Source organism: Furipterus horrens, unplaced genomic scaffold, assembly GCF_987537825.1.
Source record: "Furipterus horrens unplaced genomic scaffold, mFurHor1.1.pri manual_scaffold_12, whole genome shotgun sequence".
In the NCBI taxonomy this organism is placed as follows: domain Eukaryota; kingdom Metazoa; phylum Chordata; class Mammalia; order Chiroptera; family Furipteridae; genus Furipterus; species Furipterus horrens.
In genome coordinates, this window is record NW_028327182.1 from 84,118,800 (window position 1) to 84,135,216 (window position 16,417).

General features: G+C 42.2%; 1 long non-coding RNA gene across 1 annotated transcript; it reads right to left on the reverse strand.

The window, feature by feature from the left end:
- Positions 1 to 5,845: 5,845 nt before the first annotated feature.
- Positions 5,846 to 6,840, reverse strand: LOC149996519 (uncharacterized). Its single transcript, XR_016507396.1, has 3 exons — positions 6,738 to 6,840; positions 6,224 to 6,329; positions 5,846 to 5,946 (listed from the first exon to the last, which is right to left on the reverse strand). It is a non-coding gene; the product is annotated as an uncharacterized LOC149996519 (long non-coding RNA).
- Between the last annotated feature and the right edge of the window lie 9,577 nt (positions 6,841 to 16,417).

Sequence of the window (16,417 nt, forward strand, 5' to 3'; positions counted from 1 at the left end):
AAAAACTTGTTATGTCCACATCTTCTACTGCACCTCATATCATAGCTGTTTGGGGTAATTTTTCTTAGGAAACAGCCTCTACCTTCATAGCTAAAGGGATGCTTTAAAAAGCACACTAACTTCCCTACAACAAATGTACGGAACCCCACTAAGGTGATTGACTAGAGTAGCATGAATGAAGAATGAAGCTGATTTTTAATTCAGTGTGTCTAACAGACCAATTACACTTTCTCTGTGCTCTTGAGTGTACAGCAAGCTAAAAGTAAAAGCTCCCTTCCAGAGATTAATGAGGTGACCTTCATAAAGCTTTCCAGTATTTATGTAGGGTCCTGGAATGGCTGATTCTATGAGATTATCATACAGAGCAGTCCTGCTGATTGGCTACACTGAATGTAGGTGAGAGGAAAGAAGAGAACAGCAACAAGGTCTGCTCTTTACATTACAGGGGTCCTTTTTTCGGTCCATTGTAGTGACTTCTTGACAGGAATTTACAGAGTTTCAGTGTAAGGGTACCTTCAAATTTCAGCACTTAAATCTTATTCCAAAACCCATTTCAGACAGACCCTGTGAAAAGGAAAACCCACAAACAAAAATAGTTTTCTATCATGTGCTATGCTTCTGAACTCTTTGTATTTGTCATCCTGAAGGATGTTTACTGACTTAAAATCAGGTGCTGCGTCTGACTGGTAATACCAGTCCCGTATGAGCAAACAGCAAGCTGGCAGCCGAGAAGTGAAACCCACACCAGGAGGCTGTTTGCTGATGGTGCCGCCGAAGGCAATCAGCGCCACAGGCCCCACTTTACAGCACGAACCGTGTGCGCATTCTTAGGCTGCACCCCATATTCTGATCCAGGATGATTAGAGGGGGGCCCAGAAAATTTCATGTTTAACAAGCACCCCAGGTGATTCTGAAGTTAGAAGTTCTTAGCCACATTTTTTAAAATGCTGATTTAAAGGAATACTCTTATTTTTGTCCACACAAGGCTGAAAAAATCTTAACCTCTGCCACTTTGAGACTAAATGGCAGAGATGCAGAGATTCTGATTTAGAATGTTCCATGACACAGTTTTCCATTACCTCCCCCTTTATTTATATGTTATTTGATGTTCACGGAAAGATCTTTTAGGGGTGAATAGAGTAGCAGTGGTATTGTCGTTTGTACCACAGAAACCCCAAAAAGCTCAGAAATTGGTAGGATGGAGTTACTTTGGAAATGGAGTTAATGGCTGAAAATAGAATAGTTTTTAAAACAACTTCTTAAGGTTGCTAAAGAAATCATTTATAAGGGAACTCCTCCTGGTATGGCAGAGTAAGTTCCCATTGGACCTGCTCTCCCACAGATAGCAACTATAAATGCCAAACAACATTTAAAATAAAAACTGTCTAAAGCCATGTAGAGTGAACAAATCAGGCAGCTCCCAGAGAGAGGAGTTGGCATTTGGAAGAAGGGAATGGCCCAGCGTGGCAGGGTGAGGTTCCCTGTCCCATTTTTTTTCTTAGATGGAGGGAAGGTGACCAGGTGCAATGACTAGACTCCATTAGAAAACCTGCCGTCTTTCTGGCCCGAAGAACCAGAGAGCTGAGGGCAGGCAACGCCAGCCACTGGGAAGTGAAGTCGTAATATTGGAATGGTGTGGGCCCCTGACAGGGAGTCAGATTATGTGTGTAAACTCTGACCAAATACCTGGGTGACTCCCAAACTACACATGCGCAGGGACAACTGCCAACAGCTCAGCCGGAGGCACAAGAATGAAAAGATTTGAGCTACCACACCAAAATCAGGAAGCAACCAAGGTAATTGCTTACCAAAACAAGTAAGTGAAAAGGAAGACACCATTCTTCCAGATTATACACAGCATAACATTCATAATGTCCAGAGTAGAATCCCAAATTACCCAATTATTCAAACAGAAAAATGGAATTCAGGCTCAAAAAAAAAGTAACCAACAGAAACTGACCTTGATATAACCCAGATATTTCAAGTAACAGACAAGGTTTTTAAAAAAAATCTATGGTAATTATGTCAGTAAAATAAAAGAAAATACACTCCTAATGAATGAAAAGGTAGAAAATCCCAGCAAAGAAATGGAAACTATAAAAAAATGGAAATTCTAAAACTGAATAGTATTATCTGAAATAAAATATCCACTAGGTAGACTAGATAAGAGTAGGATGGAAATAACAAAGAAATGTATCAGTAAACAAGAAAATTGATCTGTAGAAAAAATCCAATCTAAAGAGCAGAAAAAGCAGTTTAAGCTATAGATCCCTTCCGGCCCTCAACTCAGCCAGATGACTTGCACCCCCACCCACCCCAGCAGAAGACTCAAATTTTATTCTCTAGAGAGGATAAAACAAAGGGTCTGGGGACTGGGAGACCAGGGATAGTTAGAAAGAGGGGCACAATATTGTAAACAGCGTGATAAAGTGGAAATTTACTCACCGAGTACAGAGATGCCTCCTCCCAATACCTTTCATCCCCCACCCCCTGCCCCTCCCACAATGGGCTCTCTTTCTGAAAATGTTAGCAGCCAGGCTTCAGGCTTATTATACTCTCCAAACAGGATATTAGAATGTTTTACATTAGGGAATCTTACCAATCCAGAAGAAAAGACCCAAGGATGCTGCCAGCCAAAGACACCCAGCCATTCCTATGTAGGATAATATATGCCTGGAGGGCTGCCTTCTAGAAACAGGGTGAGGAAGGAGAGCTGGGACTTCCAGCACACAGCGTGCAAACTTTCATAAAATAGCTATATTTTTTAGCCTCACCCTTTGCTGTGCTAACACTCCCTTCCAAGGTGGTAAATGAATGTCTCAGGAATGAGAGCCAGAAACAGGCTTACTTCTACCTACATTCTCATTTGCAATTTTGGATTTTTAACATAAACATATATTATTTACTCAAAAAAATTAATTTTTAAATGCTCAGTAAAGAGATTGACAAATAAATGTGAGAAAAAAATCCCCCAAAAGTCCAACAAAAGAAAAATAGAATAGAGGTAAGAAATTTAGAGAATAAATTCAAGAAGTCTGACATCAACTAATAGTGTTTCTAAGAAAAGAAAGAAGAAAATGGTAGAGAGGAAATTGTCAAAGAAATAATAGAAAACCCAGAACTCAATAATGTGAGTCTCCGGATTTAAAGTAACCACAAAGTGCCCTGCACAATGACTGAGTGAACAATGAATAGAGTATGCCAGATATGAAATGGAAGATGCTAAAAGCATTCAGAGAGAACAAAAGAAATGAAATCAGAAAGGCCTCAGAATTCTCAGTTAGCAACGATGGAAGCTAGAAGACACGAAACCAGTGCTAACTTCAAACTTCTGATGGGGATTATCCTCAACCTAGAATTCTGTTACCGAACAACTAAACAAATGTGAGAGTAGAGGAAAGACATTTTCAAATATACATGAAGTCAAGAGTTTTACCTTTAATGCACCCTTTCTTTATAACCTCGCAGAGAATCTGCTGGAGATAAACATGGCAGCGAAATCAGATGAAGATGTGGAAAACGGGAGAGGTAGAAGGAATCCAGGGCGCAGCCAGGCAGCAAGCCCAGAGCACAACCGAGTCCAGATTGGTGGAGGAGGGCAGAGGGCCGGGAGGGATGCCTTATGGTGCATGACGGAAGTGATTGATAATTGAAGATACTTGACCATTTAAAAGTAAAGCAGGAGGTGACAGATCTGAATGATCACGGGGCAAGGGAGTAGAATTAAAGAAATCGAAGGAAGTGAAAAAACAAGGCGGTTCATTATTTTCAATAAAAACAAAGATTTCTAAAACAAACAAAATGTAATTATAGCACAGCACCCTGTTCAACAATTTATACACAACCGTAATAAAAGTTAATGCTAAACATGATTCAACCATAATTTTTTTGGTAGCGTTAGAGAGATGAGAGAGAAGAGTACACAAAAGCTAAATTTGACTGCTGCAATATAGATTAATAATGTCTCAAATTGATAAATCAAGAAATAGTGGCAAATGTATATTATATAGAGCCCATGAGTCAAAACCCAAATCATCAGCTGGAAGACTAGATTAGAAGCGACTGCCTCTGGGCAGCAAGGTCACGGATTGGCTGTGGAGGTGGCAAGTGCTGTTCTGCATTATTACCTTTTAAATACAATTTGATTTTTAACTAGGTAATGTATAACTTTGAAAAGTATAAAAAGTACCTTAAAATAAATAAGCACAATAAAACAGGATCCAAATTGCCACCCATGAGGATATTCTAGGGAATGATTCTGGGAGGAGTAATAATAAAGAGAGCTAAGACTCATGTCCCGCTCAGGACCTGCCTGTGCAATTTACTGCTGATCACCCTGAGAAGGGACACAGTGCAGCAGACTGCCCAAATTTCTTCTAACTCTCCTCCTCCTTCCTTCTGTTTTATGAGCTACTTAGATTCAGTGGTTATAAGGCACATAAAAGTATTAAAATACACTTCCATTTTTAAAAATATTTTTTATTTGCAAGAATTGTAAAAAGTAAACATGTTTATGACTGTAAATTGTATCAATTACAAAATGATGATTATCTGTTATGTAAGAGTTGTAAAAAGTCAGAAAAAGTATAAAGAACAGATTACTCTTCTTCACCAAGGTTTAAGTTCAGCAGATCTCTGGAGTAGGACAAGCGGGGTTGAAGTCTACAGAAACAAAGACCAGGGCTTCATAGAGCTTCTGTTATATTGGAACTGTTTGAAGCTATATAAATCTTGAAACATCACCATGACAGCAAAGTCACAATTTCATATCAACAATCTTTCCATGTCTAGAGGTATTAATTCCATGCAGGAGCAGCCAGCTAATCATACTAATTGTTAGGTTTATGCCTGGAAGGAGGGAGGAGTCGGGTGGACCAGTTCAAAGCCTTGACTGAGGGATGTCCAAGCAGACAGCTCAGTCTGAATGAACTGCAGCGCCAGGGGAAGGGACAGAGGGATTTTTAAGGGCTTGGAGCAAACCCTCAGGGGGATGGGTCACCCTGCTGGTTGGCTCCAAAGTCCCAGGTATAGGTGTTCCCGAAAGAACAATGTCCCCTGATTGGGGAGGGCCGCCAGGAGACTTGCGGTAGATGATTAAAGGAGAGGGGAGGGGGCAATGGGGGTGTAATTAGTGATCAGCAGGATACAGGCTAGGTCTTATTGGCTCTGTTAATGGGGAAACTTGTAATCAGGTGCGGAGCGGTGACGCAGACCCTCTTTGTTTCAGCTCAGGTGGTGGCCCAGGTCCTGTGTGACTGCAGGCCACAGTTCCCGAGAACACAGTGACCACTGGCCATCGCCTGTTCTGCAAGGCCTGATGCAGGTGGCAGGTCACGGGGCAGGCAACATGGAGTCTCTGGCCCTAACACTAATCATTTTACAGGAAGAGTAGGTACTATTGCCATCACTGTCTCAATTATCATGGTCCCTGAGCTACCTGGTCAGGCAACCCCAAGGCAAAGCAATGTGGCTGTGGTTTCCTAACAGATGAGTCTGAAAACTCATTAGCACCCCCCAACTGGCATATACTAGATTGGTTTGTCAGAAACCATTATATTTTCTCAGATTCTGTATATATATGACAATGTTCTCTTTCTCTCCTACATCCTTTGCCAACATAACATTCTCAGGAAGAGCCTGAACTCTGAGAAGGCTCATGAATTACTGTGATAAGTTTCTCACGCTCTCTTCCACGTAACAGGTACCTTAGGAAAAAAATACCTTAATGCTCATGTATTGAACACTGTGTTCACACAAAAACCCATTTACCATTTACAATAAGGAAGCAGGATAGTAATTTTATCTTTATTTTAAAGATAAGACTGAAAGTCAGAGAGGTTAAGTAACTTGCCTAAAATTACACAGTGAGGTCCAAATAAATGACATTCAGATCCAGCTAGATTAACAGATTTCTCCATTATCCAAATTGTTCTTAGTTTCTCTTGTCTGCAAAAAAAAATAAAAAATAAATAAAGCTATAATATACTTCGATGATTCAGCCCTGTGGAATGATTTTCAAAGGTTAGATGTCCCCTCTTCAAAAGCAGGTGCACAGGCCTTGGCATGAATCATTAAGAAATGGTTTTAGATATATTCCGAAGCAGAGACTGTCTTGTCTATCATTACAATCATATATGTTAAAGGTCAGCCTAACATTATAAGCATTGTCTTGGGGGGCTTGAAGAAGGATAGAAAAGGGTGGTGTTTAAATCATTTAAATTACCTCTTTCGTTTCCCTTAGTTACAACATAATTCCTTAGTAAGTTGATAGCACATCCAGCTTTGAAAGGTTTCTGCATACATTTGATGTTCTGCAACTTCCCCTTCCTCTGAAAGAAACATTAGTTATCTTCCAGACAGTTCTGGAACATTTTAGAGATCTATGCATCTTTGGAGGAAAATGGTTCCTTACATAAAATATTGTTTTAAGCATTTAAAACTGCCTTTGTTAATCTTCCATTTCTTAAAAATTGGGTCATCACAGTGACATTATATGAGAGTAGTTGTCTATAATTTGCACGGCTAAATTTGGTTTCCGGGTTGTCAAATACGCAAGTGTATAGTTTGGAATAATAGTTAATAATAGTTTCCAAGCAAGTCGGAAATAGAGCCACTATTATTTAAAAGCTGGAGCCAAAATGCAACTGCCTCTCCAGAGAGATAATGAGTTAATGAGGAGGACCTCTTTCAAACCAATGAACAACACTGTCATTCAGAGTTATCTGGGCACACATTACCTTGAACTTCAAGTCACTAACCCATCACAATGTGATCACCAAGAATAGGCCCATTACCACCTCTTCAGCAAGGGCTTCAGCTGAACAGCTGGCACTTGTATCTGGGTTCTGCAGGAAATGATGTCTACAATAAGAATAAGGTCCTGGGTTTATAGAGTTGCTGTTAAGAACTGGAGCAAGCTGTCAGATTGCGAAAGGGGCTGAGTTAAAACCTCTGTGATTCTAGGGCACCTGGAGTAGCTCCTTTGATGCTCTGCCCAGAAATGCCTTCCAGATCCCCAGCCCAGGTTCTGCACTAGATATTCCCCAGCTGTCCTCCAAACCCACCCTCTGTCCTTTTCTGCTCTGCACTGTACCCCAGGATGTGGACCTTAAAGACTGTACCCACGTGGCTCCGGGGATCTTCAGCTTCCTGTTGGTTTGGACCAATAGGAGGAACCAGGAACTGATCAGAGGATTCGGCGAGAGTGAGGAAGGGGTATTTAGTCCCTGCACTTGGCAGTGGTTCACTCCCCCTAAAGCTCAGCACACCTCCTTCAACTACTGCTCACAATGGTTCCAGTACCCTTTTCTGTCCCCTTGACGCCCACACTTGGGTGGCAATGGCTTCCCGCATTTGCTGGTCCTGATGCTTCACCATCACCCCTTTTTGATTTTCTCTAAACCTGTTCCACTTCTGTAAACAGACCCTCCATGAAACTCTCTTCCATCACCCCTTTGAGTGTGTCATCAGTGTCTTGTGGCACTCTGACTGATGTCCTGGTCCTCATTCTCTTCTCTTGCAGAAAGAGAGGTTGGCTCTTGGAATATGAAGATGTCAGCTTTTGGAGAATGCAGAGGCTGGTAGGATGTATAACTAGCCAGAATGCCTGATACTTAGTCCTGGCTCAGATTAGCCCTCTGTAAACTTGAGCAAACTCATCAGAACTTCACTGTCTGCTTTTTAAAGCTCTGGATAGTCAGATCCCCAACTACACATTCAACTTCAAATGCTCCACTTCTGCTCCCTCTGGTGAGGCCCTTTTCAGATCCACAGTGATCTCAGTCACTGTACACCATTCCCCACTTCCTGCCTCCCTCTCAATCAACATGTTGCAGTCTTTGCCAGTAGATGCCACATCTCAACCTAAGGGCAGAGCACAGTTCTTAGGCCACAATAACTTCTCAGTTCTTGTTAATTTATATTAATAGCAAAATTTACTTACCCACATTTTGTTTTGTTTTTTATCCTCACCCAAGGACATTTTTTTCCCATTGCTTTTAAAGAGAGAAAGGAAGAGAGAGAAAGAAACATCATTGTGAGGGAGAAACGTTGATCGGTTGCCTTCTCATATGCGCCTTTACTGGGGATCAAACCCGCAACCTGGGTATGTTCCTTGACCGGGAGTCGAATCCATGACCCTTTGGTTCATGGAATGATGCTCCAGTGAACTGAGCCACACCAGCCAGGGCAAACTTACCCATGTATTTTATGACCACTATGCCTCCATGCTCTGTTATAGACTGTTGCATTTCTTTTCTAAGGCCTTTGGAAGTATTGAAAATGGAACATAAAGCACATCCAGATACATATTTTTGTCTAGGGGTCAGGAACAGAGCATAGAGCCATGCTGTAAAAAGGATGGGCTCTAAAATAATGGAGCTCTGGGTTCCAATGACAGCTCATGCCACTTACTGTGTCATCTGGGCAAGTTGCTTAGATTCTCAGATCCTGTTCCCTCTTCCGTGAAAATGGAGATAATCCTATTTTTGTCGCAGGTTACTTGTGAGGATTAAGTTACTTATTTTATGTAAAAAGCCCATAGTTAATAGAAGGTACTTAACAAGTGTTCATTTCTCCTAGAATTATGGCTTATAACCAAAAGAAATCCTGAAATTCCATAGAAGTTCTGTTTCTTTTTTCCAAGAATCCTTGGTTCTTTGAATAAAACTGCCCAGGACCAGAAGCTCTGACACAAGAAGTTTTACAGAGTGACAAAGTAAGCTTTCTATTGCAACTACCTTCAAATGAACCTTATCAAAGTCCCTTGGGGTCAAATGTTCAATTGTAAGAAGTTTAGGTGGTTAATAAGACTTAGTCGTAGTTAAGCCTTAAGTTTTGTTATCTACCTTTTGGCTCTTAGGAAACGAGAGGCTCTTTGAAGAAGTAACCACAAAAGAGTGTAAATGAGCTTAATGTTAAATGTCTTCAGCCCAACTGATCAATCTGTTTTGTCTCAGTAGCTCATAGGAAAATAACAGAAGCAAGAGGGAACTTCTGAGGGTGATGTATATACTATACATATACAATTCTATAAATGTATATAATAAACTGCATTATATTTATGCTACATATATATGCAGTTTATTATAGTATGTTGATTGTATCTCAATAAAGCTGCATTTAGAATTCACACAAGAAAAAATAAATTTTATAAAGGAAAAAATTCATTAGCCTGTAAATTTAGGTTTTCTATGTTTTGCCAATATGTTATACCTGCCCAGGCTCTGTAGCTTCAGCTCCACTGGAGAGGACACTCCAGCGTCATCGCAAGATGTTGATTCAACACGGGAGGAGACAGATACCGTGTCACTCCCGAGTCGGACTGCACAGCCATTCTCGGCGGTGCAGATAGACTCTTAAGAAGCTACACCATCGTCTCTCGAGACGGACGGCTGCCTTCCTTCCTATACCTCAATAAAGTACTGTTTGTGTGAAATGTAAAAGCAGGATGTCAAAGAGTGAACATAGTATGCTGTCTTTTGTATAAGAGATAGAAGGGGTATAAGAATGTATATCTTTATGTGTTGTTATCTGTATAAGAGTGCTCAGAAAAATAAATGAGAATATATAAGAATCTAATAACGATTATCACTATGCCCTAGGGAGAGAAGAATCAGCATGAAGGAGGGAATGAGGCTTCTCAATGCATACTTTTTAATATCATCTTGCTTTTTGAACTCTGTAAAAGCAAAAAATAAAGAGCCTTCAAAAGAAGATGAGTAACCTGGTAACTGGAGATGGGGAATTGAAGCAGGGAAAAGAGGAAAGATGAGCATTTTCTAAAATCAGAAATGCCTTGCCCTGGCCGGGTGGCTCAGTTGGTTGCAGTGTCTCCCCCTACATCAAAAGGTTGTAGATTCAACTCCCGGTCAGGGCATGTATGGTAGGCAACTGATCAATGCTTCTCTCTTACATCAATGTTTCTCTCTCTGTCTCCCCCTTCTCCTCTTTCTAAAATCAATAAAAACATATCCTTGGTGAGGATTTTTTAAAAAAAAATTAAAATCAGAAACATCTTGAAAATACAAACAAGAAAAGCCCAAACTAGAAGATCTTCCAAGCTCAGTGACAAAACCCCCCATGGTTTGGGGTCACTGAGTAGATATGAAATGCCTGCCATATGACCTAACTTCTGCCCAGAAATATAAAGATACTGCTATACTCTAAACAGACTTGTCAGGAATATTTAAAATTAAACAAACCAAAAACTACCCTAAGATGTACTCTTATTATGATACCAAATCACCCAATGAGTAAATACATATGAAGAGACTGTACGTGCCAAGCGAGGTCCGTGTAGGCTAAGGTCCATTCCCTTAGGGGCTTCAGATCCAATCACATTGAAATGACAGGAGTCAGTTCTTGATCCTTGTCACCTGCCGAATGAGGAAGTAAATGTTTAAAGGTTATGAGACCAGCCAGAGCTGACTTCAGTGACTCAATTTCTAGGCATAGATTCTCGGCACACCCTCCAAACCTCCCACTGCTAGGCTCACAATGGCTGGAAAGGAAGTGGGTTTGGTGTACGAGCATCTAGAAGGGGGTCCACAGTTGCTTTGCTGCTCCTTGCTCACTTCTAGGGAGTGCCAGGTAAGCCTCACATGGGCTCCTGAGGGCTTTCTCCCTGGGTGCCCTTTCTCCTTCCTTTTCTATCCTGTTGCCAGATCCTGCCTGGGCTTCCTAGGTTCCAACTAACAAGTCTCACCCTGTGTGTTCGTTTCCTAGGGCTGCTCTAAAAAAAAGTGCCACCAACCAGGTGGCCTAAAACAACCGATATCTAGTCTCCAGTACTGGAGTGTGTGAGTCTGAAATGAAGATGTTGGCAGGGCCACCTGCGCTTCCTCCAAAGCCTCCAGGGGAGGACCCTGCTTTGCCTTTTCCAGTTTCCAGTGGCCCCAGGCAGAGCTCAACCTGGGCAGCATCACCCCAATCTTCACATGTTCGCCCTTGCGTCTGTTCTCATCTTACAGGGTTGCCCGTCATATTGATTAAAGGCCCGCCCTACTCCAATATGACTTCATCTTTACTTAGATCTTAATTATAATACATTTGCAGAGATCCTACTTCCAAATAAGGTCACATTCACAGGTACCCAGGGTTAAGATTTCAATATATTGTTGGGGGGGAGGGATGTAGAGCCCCCTGACTCTCCATCTTCCACTGAGAGGGATCTCCACTATCCCAGTCAGCCTTTTGCACCATTTGGACGGTATCCCACAGCAAAATGTTCAGAGTAATTACATTAAAAGCCTCTCTCTCACCACAGGAAACCTACTTCCTTCCACCTTGGGGAGGATGAGCAAAGACCAAGAGACAGGGGCAGAGAACCCAGCCCTGTCATTATACTCCAGGGCTGTGCGGACTCGAGGACTGTGGGCTGCAGGGTAGAGGGACAGCCTTGCTCTACCGCCACCTCCCAACAGCTAGCTGTTCAACCCTTCAGATCTCGGTTTCCCTGACTGCATAGCAAAGGGGTTGAACTATACAGCCCACGTCCTTTTTGGCTTGCCAATGTCCGGATTGCATGGTGACATTTGGGGGTTTCCTGCCATCGTTGCCTGGGTTAACCAGAGGTAACTGTCAGGAGGTGTGGCAGGGGCCACCTGACTGATGGGCTGCTCTGCTGCATTTGGCCACCGGGGCTTGAAGACTAAACTCTGGATTGACAAAAAGGAAGGGGTGGCCCCAAAAGTATGTGGAATGCAGCTCTGGAGGATGCAGGCTCAGTCCATTCATGCTCCAGTTAGGGAGTCTTTTGGGGATTGTGAACTCCTTTTCTGCCAGCCACTTTCCCTGCTTCTTGGCCCTGCCCTCAGAATCTAGCTGGGTAAGGGAAATAGAAAAGACCAGTCAAAAGGGAAAAAAAGAAAAGACCAGTTAGACTTCCTGCCTATTAACACTTGATTTAAGGGATTTAGGCAATGCCTTAGATTTCCCGAACTAGACGTCCCTACACCTCTGGTATCCCAGCCCTGCTTGCCCATCGTCCTCTTCTTCTCTGGGTGCCCTCTCTATTTCCTGTGTGCTCTTCTGTACCATTGGGTGCTGGATTCATTCCCATAGACATACATTCATTTATTCAGTCTACAGGCTGTGTTCATCATCTATAGTGTGAATACCCCCAGGGGGCCTCCCAGCACAATAAAAGTGATTAGTCTCTATTCTGCTCAAGCCTTTATAAGAGAGGCACCTGGAGGACAAGGGAGCAGAGGGTGAGGGAACACATCTGGTATTGTTCCTTCCAGATTAGAATTTGAACTCCCACCACTTAACAGCTTTAAGGCCTTTGACTTGGGGGATGGAGCCATTTGTACTGAGAGTTCCTACAGCCCATGGCCTACAGCCCATGGCCATATTCCCTAAGCCACGTCTCATTAGAGTTGGTGATGCCCATGTTCCTGAATACCCAGCCACTAGATGAACGTGTATCCATCTGTCCCCGTCTTCCTTACTCCAGGGAATGTTCTTCTCTGGCCAACATCCTTGGTTTTCCAACTCCTCCAACCTCCAACAGCTCCCATGGATCAGGACTATCCTAATCATGGGCCTTCTCCACAGTTAATGTCGACATCCACTGCTTATGATCACTCTCGTTGCATTCAGATTACAAAATTCTTTTTGCATTGCAACACAAGCTTCTACTCAAGATTGATCTCTTCCCTCCGCTGTTACCATTTCTCAAGTCTTGTTTTTATACTGATTTTATTCCAGCAGCTTTATTTCAAGTGAATCCAAGCAGACTTCCTCTTTTAACTTAATTCAGTCTTAGAGGAAACTGAACTTCCAGTGTATTAAAGAGCTATTGACCCTTTTAAGTGTAGAGAAAACACTTTCTCCTTATTCTTGCCTCAGTGGCCTCCAACCCAAGTTTCCTTCTTTTGTGTGCTCTGGTACCTGCTCTATTACACCTCTACCCATAAGCCATGGGCAGAGGAATGACAGAGTCCTGTCTGGCTCACCTATCACTCACTACTTACATGGCACTTCACAGAACTGTCAATCAGCCCCTCTTGTTCTTATTGTGCATTTCTGAGAGAAAATCATTCCAAAACCTAGTGGCTTAAAACAAAAATCATTCATTTATCTCACAAATGTCTAATTTGGCCAGGGCTTGCAAGAAAGGCTCGTGTCTGCTTCACACAGTATGAACTGGAAGTTGAAGGGTCACATTCAAGATGTCTTATTCTTATGCCTGGAGAGTTAGTACTTGATGATAGGATGGGAGGTCAGGGCTGAGGGCGGGTCCTCAGTTCTATTACACATGGACTTCTTTCTACCTAGGCTACTCAGCTTACTGTCGTGGCTGGGCACCAAGAGCAAGTGTCCCAAGAGAACAGGCACTTTTATGACCTAGCTTTAGAACTTCATAGTGTCAATTATACCATACTTTGTTGGTACAGGCCTACATAGTTCCAAGGAAAACAGACCCCACACTGGATAGAAGGAATGTCGGTTGTCACATTGTAAGAGTACATGAGATAAGCTATATCGTAGTGACCATAACAATTCACATCTATCTCACACACAAAATATACTCAACCCCTTTCATCATGCCCCAAAGTCTCATCTGCTATGGCATCCTCTTGTTAGTTCAAGACCTCATTATCTAAATTCAGTCTAGGTGCAATTGAGGGTCCTTGATTTCACTGTTCCCTGAGATTAGCTCCTTGGAAACTGTTTCTCTCTGCCTGAAGACCCATGAAAACCTATGAACTAAAAAGACAAGTTATGAGACACCTCCACCCCCACCATGCCCTTGCTACCCACACAGCAAGGTATAATAGTGGAATAAGTATAAGATAACCACCATAGACTTTCATTTAAGAAGGGGAGAAAATGGAGGCACACAGCATTCTCTGGCTCATAGCAGTTCTGAAATCCAGCCAGCCATGCATTGTCAGTTCCTTGATTAGGGCTCAACCCTACTGCCTAGGAGTTGTTTGCTGTGGGCTTTGGCTCTGCCTTCTGGGTGCTAAGTTCTCTCTCAATCATTATGTTTCCAAAAGAGGGTGGGCGGGTGATGGGGGAGGAGGCCTACGTTTGCAGCTGAGTAGTTTTCTCAATCTGCTTCCAACCAGTAGCAGTTTGGGGAGCCCAAGACCTCCTTTCATTTTGTCATCTATATCTCTTTCCATTCAAGCAGGTGTAATTCTTATTTTGTCGGTCACTTCATAGATCCATACCAGTAGAGAAAGGCCAAGTCCACAAATCTCTTTTGAGATGAATTCCTTTCTACTTTGGACATCCGGTGAGGCTGGTATGAGACAATGCCTTAAAATTTTTACAAGTTCTATTTCTTTAATGGATTAAATCTATGAAACATGACTTTAAGATTCTTACAGAGCCTTTTGTCTGTCTGAAAGGTTTTATGAGGCACTGCCTCACATCTTTCTCATGTCTTAACAAAGAATCTTAGAGGCCTACCATGAATTTGGCCTTTGTCTAGAAGTCATTTCTTAAATTGAGAATAGTTTACTATCTTGAGAAGTGGAGGATTTAACTCAGAAAGCCCTGAACCACTTATATTTCCTTTAGATTTTGCATGGAAACTGAGCAGCTTTTTTGTAAAGCTCCTTTCTCTCTGTTTGAATTTCACTGAAGCCCGCTAAAAGTCAAGTAGCATTTCTACCACTGCACCTAGAAAGCTCTTTAGCCAGAACAGCAAGTGTATTAGGTACACTCCCTATTTTCCAAATTATTACAGATGACAGACAGTGTTGCCAAACTCCTCACCACTACATACAAGGGTTCTCTTTTCTCTGGCTTCCAGTATTATTTTCTCTGCTTTCTCTTAAGCTTTCATTAACCCTCTGTTCAAGTCCTCAGACATTCATCTGCTGCCCAGTCCTCAAGCCAGTGCCACATATTTTAGGATTTGGATTTAGCAGTAACCTATTCTTAGAATGAAAATCTCATCCAGTTACCTATCGCTTCATAACAAACCATCCCTACACCTACTGGCTTAAAACAACTGTCATTTATTTAGGTTACAAATGTGAATTTGGGACGGGACTTACTGCAAAAGCTTTATTTCTTTTCTAGGTGATATGAGCTAGGATAGCCTGACAAGTGGTTTGAGAACCACTTTCAGAATGGTTCGTTCACAGGCCCGACACGTTGGTGCTATTTCCTGAGAACTCAGCCAGAGAGAGGTCTGGAAGCTTCAGACTGCTTGTCTTCCTTATGGCAGAGTAGCTGGGTTCTAAGAGCAAGCATGCAAGAGAACAAGGTAGAATAACATGGTATTTAAGTGATCTAGCCTTAGATGCCACATAACATCACTTCCACCATACTCTTTCAGTCAAGGCTGCACCACAAAGGCCCACCAAATTCACCCAGGCTCAAGGGGAGAAAACGTAAATCCACTGCTTGGCAGGAAGAGTATCAATGTCACATTGTAAGAAGAGCATTGGGATGGATGGATGGATGAATGGATGGATGAATGGATAGATACATAATGTATACACACATACTCTTTGTAAAATACAATCTATGCTATCCATGGAAGTTTGGAAAAATAATACGTAAAAACAGCTTCAAGAAACTCAGAAAATCTAAGGCCCATATTGGGTATAAGTTCTCTATTTCTGAACTCACTTTAGTTTCTCATTACAATGAGGCACATGCTTGCTCTCTGTCTATTTTGATCCACAATCTGCAACCATCTTACCCCAGCAACTCCAAAACACACTTTTTCTTTCTATCTGCCTGGCTTCCCTGTCTTCTCAGCATGTCTTGCGCCTTCTTTTAGACTTTTGCTTGTACTATTCACTTGCCTGAATCTCCTTCTTTATCTCCTTCCCATTTATTCAAATTCTCTACAAATTAATCATGTGTCAGTATCCAGCACATTATTATTGAGCATTTACTATGTGCCAGGCTTCTGCCAAGCAATGGGATGTAACAATGAAAGATATGGTCTCTGACCTCAAGAAGCTTATACTCTTGTGAGGGGAAATACACCAAAAATAAACAAACAGAAAACTATAATATGCTAAGATAATTGCAGTACTGGAAATATGTAAATTCAAGGAACCCAGGGGCAGAAGCCCAGGCCACTGGAGAAGTTAAGGCTGGCATTACAGAGGAGGCAGCACTTGAGCTCAGTCTGGAGGATGAGTGACAGTCTCTAGGCTGTCAGAAAAGCAGGGGCAGATACCACAGGGTAGTGGACTCAGAAGATGAGAGGGAGCGGGGCTGGGATTTGTCTCTGTTTCTCCCCACTCCCAGGGCCGTGCTTGTCTAGTAGACCATATGGGTCTCCATGTCATCACATTCACTTGTCCTTTGGGGTACAGTCCAAAAACAAACAAACAACAAAAGCAACAACAGAAGTCCAGAAGCTCATGATTTTATGGTCAGATCAAAACATGACAAACATTTATATACAGTTTATGACCACAATGGCTCCATTAGC